The sequence below is a fragment of the Balaenoptera musculus genome, chromosome 17, assembly GCF_009873245.2.
Source record: "Balaenoptera musculus isolate JJ_BM4_2016_0621 chromosome 17, mBalMus1.pri.v3, whole genome shotgun sequence".
NCBI classification, from domain to species: domain Eukaryota; kingdom Metazoa; phylum Chordata; class Mammalia; order Artiodactyla; family Balaenopteridae; genus Balaenoptera; species Balaenoptera musculus.
This window is the reverse complement of record NC_045801.1, coordinates 41,357,984-41,362,014: the sequence shown is the minus strand read 5'-3', so window position 1 is coordinate 41,362,014 and position 4,031 is coordinate 41,357,984. Positions and strand designations below refer to the sequence as shown.

Genomic DNA, 4,031 nt, shown 5'->3' with positions numbered 1-4,031 from the left:
AGATGTGATTAAGGATCTTGAAATGGGGAAAGTATCCTGGATGATCCAGGCAGGCCCAATATAATCACAAGAGTCATTTTAAGAGAAATGTGAGGATGGAAGCAGAAGTCAGAGAGGAGCGAAGATGCTCCTGGCTTTGAAGATGGAGGAGAGGGCCACATGCCAAGGAAGGCAGGTTGCCCCTAAAAGCTGAAAAAGGCAAGGAAAGGGATTCTCCCTTTGAGCCTCCACAAGGAACGCAGCCCATTGTAGACTTAAGATCTCAAGAACTGTACGAGAATAAATGTTTGTTACTTTAAGCCTCTAAGTTGGTGGCAGTCTGTTAAGGCAGCGATAGGAAACTAATACACCTTCCATGACCTGGAGGCATTCAGCAGCCAGAGTATCTTTGTCAGATGAAATACAGGCTGCCCAAATATGGCACGCAACATTCTTATGCCAAAAAAGTATTCATTGTTTACCTGACATCCAAATTTAACCGGGCATCCTGTTTTTTTTAAATTTGCTAATTCTGGTCAGAGAGGAGTAGAAAATGCATTAACTAAAAGGACAATTTGCCCCTCTGCTTCTCATATCTCTTCCCTGCCCCAAACCTGGAGACCCAAAGCAGGTGGTGAATGTGGAAGAAGGAGTAGGACGTCAGAAGGAAGAGTTCGTGACCCTCCCCAGGGCAGGTATCTGTGTCTGTGTCGGCGGCGGGGCTGAAGAAGAGGCAGTAAGCCTTGAGTTGGCTGAGAGATTCAGGTTTTCACTTAGATTGGCCTGGAATTTTTAATATCTGAAAGTAAGGATCATTGGTTAATATCTGAAAATGACCAGAGTATTTTGGGATCTTTCCAAGATACTGTCCCAGGAGGGAAAGAGAGAACCAAGAGCAAAGGTTTGAAAGGCAGTGGGGAGAAAAAGGAAAGGCAATGTCCAATTACACAACAAGTCCAGCCCGGTCAGTAGACCAATCACCGTCTCTTTACCCAATCACCACTCTCTCCTCTGCTGACCTGCTTTCACCACTTCTGGGAAAAGTGACACCCACATCTTACCCTGCCATCATTTTACTAGATTGCTTTTTTTCTGAGCCAGGAAGGATGACCAGGCACCACAGTGAGGGGAGAGGGTGAGGAAAAGGGCAGAAATTCCAGAGGGGACCTCAGGAATAAGGAGGACTGCGTGTGAACTGGATGACTTTTCGGGGCCTGGCCATCTCTTGAGACTGGGCCTGAGCAGCTTTGGTGAACCAGGCCCAAATCCCACCATCCAAAAGGAAAAAGATGGTGAGGTTGAAAAGTTATGTGCCTGGAGTTTTCCAGACAGGCCCTGTGAAAATCTCCCAAAGCAGGGCTCGCACTAGAATTCCACGCGGTGATTGTGTTGGCTGCAGGGAACTGCTTAGAACATTCTCTCCACCTGGGTTTTCTTGACCTAAGCAGATGTGAGTGGCTTCTGTGTGACTCACCCTAAGCCTGACCTATTTGTGAAATGCTTTCTCTACAAAATGCTGGAGATAAGTGCAGAGAATTATACATTTATAACCCCAGTATAGAAAGGATTGTCTAACCCTTTCATTTTAGCTGCTCCCGGCCCCGCCCGTGGTCTGTGAATGCTGACCAAATGTTGACGAGTGTCTAATGGCCTAACCTATTGGCTCCAGCAGTAATTGCCAGGTAGGTGGGGGTAGGAGATGGGGAGTAGGGGAGGGCTTGCAGCAGGCTGGGGGAGGCTGTGAGTGCCCAGAGATCCATTTCTAATTCTGCCTTTGCTTCGTGGTACCCCAGGAACATTGTAAGGATGAATGGGCTGCAGACGAGATATCAGCACGGTGGGGAGTTGGCCTGATGTACTGGAAGGAGCTGGGACTTCACACTCAGATCTGGGCTTGGATTTTTTCTGCCATTTTACTTGCTGTGTGATGGTGGCTTTTCACACTCTCTTCGAGAACCTCTTCCCTCATCTACCAAATGGCCATAGCGATCGGCCCTTTCTGCATCTCAGACTTCATATAAGAGTAAGAGAAATGTTACCTATGAAATGTTACATACTGCAAAGTGTTCTACAAAATTTTTGAAAGTGCTTAGAGAGCTTTACATGAGGTTTCTAAAAATTTGCCTTTTTCATGGGTAGAAGGAGGAAGGGAGCCCATTTAATTTCAAATGACAGCTGATGCTAACATGGTCTGGACTAGCTGAGCCCGCCTGGGACCCACCTTCCAGTCTGCCCAGACTCTCCCATCTGACTCTCTGTCAGGATTTGGGTGGGGAACCCAGTGGGCCCGGCCCCGGGAGCTACTGTTAATAACTAGGGCCGCTGCTACCAACACTGCAGAGCTGCTGGTGCCCCTGAGAAGGTCTCCATTTCCCCCTCTGTGCCCCGCCAAGGAGGAGGGAGTGCTCCGGGGCTGGGGGAAAGGGTGGCATTGCGGACAGCACCTCAATGGGCTCTGCCATGGCCGCCTGCTGGCTGCCTTGCTCAGCAGTCTCTGAACGTGGAGCTTTGAGGGGGCGTTGGTGGTGACCTTGGGTTAAGCTCAGATGCCACACTTGTTCCTGCTGCTGAGAGGAGCTACCTGCCAAGGCAGGTGTGGGCCTTTTCTGTTGCAGAGGCTGAGGTTGTATCACCCTCCTAAAGCTCCTTTGGCTTCATCTTTGAAAAGAGAAGATGTGACACGGTGGTTGAGTCATGTGCTTGGACTCTGGCTTGTTTCCTTGGAGATTTGACTGGTCGCCATTGGGACCATTGGCAGGAGTGGAGCTGGCTTCCTCTGCAGCTGTTTTTGTCAACTTCTGATATTAACAGAACAGCCAGATTCCAGAGACTTCCCAGGTCTAGCTGGGCTAGATTGGGATCTGCAGTGAGGCCAGTGGTGGGTCAGGGAATACACACAAGGTGAGGAGGGAGAGGGGAGTTCCAGCCTCAGCCACAGGGCTCAGACGTGCTTCCTGCTGGGCTCTGCTACCTGCCCCAGGTGTGACCGGCCCTGGGCAGATGAACTGCTGTGGGGAGGTGGGAGGTGGGGAAGTGGGCCACACTGAGAAGCTAGACCAGAGCAAGGGCATTTCCTGACAGAAGTGTCTAAGGACATCAGAGAACAGTCTTTTAGAATGTCACGAGTCACCTTTGCTGACATGCAACACACAAAAATGTAAAGCCATTCTCATCTTTGTCTTTTGCTAGGATCATCAGCTGAAAACACCCCCAGCACATGGACAGAATCAACACAGCATAGACATTATTTCAATATGCAAGTTTTGGACCCAGATTGCCTGGATTCAAATCCTGAATTTGCCCCTTACTCACTGGGTTACTTTGGGCAAGTGACTTAACCTGTCTGTGACTCAGTTTTCCCATATGGATCCCATATGGATAATAATAGTATCAACCTTATAGGATTGCTGTGAGGGAGGAAAATGTACGTTAATACATGTAAAGTGCTTAGGATAAGGACGGGGTCAAAATAAACATTCAATAAGTGTGAGCTCGTCTTGTTTCATGTCATTATTTCAAGAGTATAACATTTCTCCTCTCCTTTTTGTATGCCTGGCCCTGATGGAAAATAGGTTTCAACTGGTGTGTCAGGTTCAATCCATTGGTTGTAGCTACTTGGACAGCTGTGTTGAGAAGGATTCTGAAGCTGCATCCAGTCTCAGCAAGGGGAATTATGTGTCCCATTAGCAGGGTCTGCTGTGGGTGAGGACATAGGGAGTAGTGGCATGGGTGCCACATAGTTTCCTGTTCTGTGACTTGTCCTGCTTTAAGGGTTTTTGTTTGTTTGTTTGTTTTCAACATCTTTTTTTTTTTTTTTTCTGGCTGTGCCACGCGGCATGTGGGTTCTTCATTCCCTGACCGGGGATAGAACCTCCACCCCCTGCAGCAGAAGCATGGTGTCTTAACCACTGGACCGCCAAGGAAGGCCCTGCTTTAAGGTTTTATTTTTTTTTCTCTTTCTACCTTGGTCCCAGCCCTCCCCTTGCTACCTGCCTTTGCCTCTGGCATCCTGGTCCTCTGATGGGCTTTCCTGCCAATAGCTGCTCTGTAGA

The 4,031-nt window shown here is 48.6% G+C and overlaps 1 long non-coding RNA gene across 1 annotated transcript; it reads left to right on the top strand.

The window, feature by feature from the left end:
- Positions 1-1,133: 1,133 nt before the first annotated feature.
- LOC118883240 lies at positions 1,134-3,302 on the top strand. Its single transcript, XR_005016974.1, has 4 exons — positions 1,134-1,271; positions 1,569-1,661; positions 1,934-2,002; positions 3,169-3,302. It is a non-coding gene; the product is annotated as an uncharacterized LOC118883240 (long non-coding RNA).
- Positions 3,303-4,031: the final 729 nt, after the last annotated feature.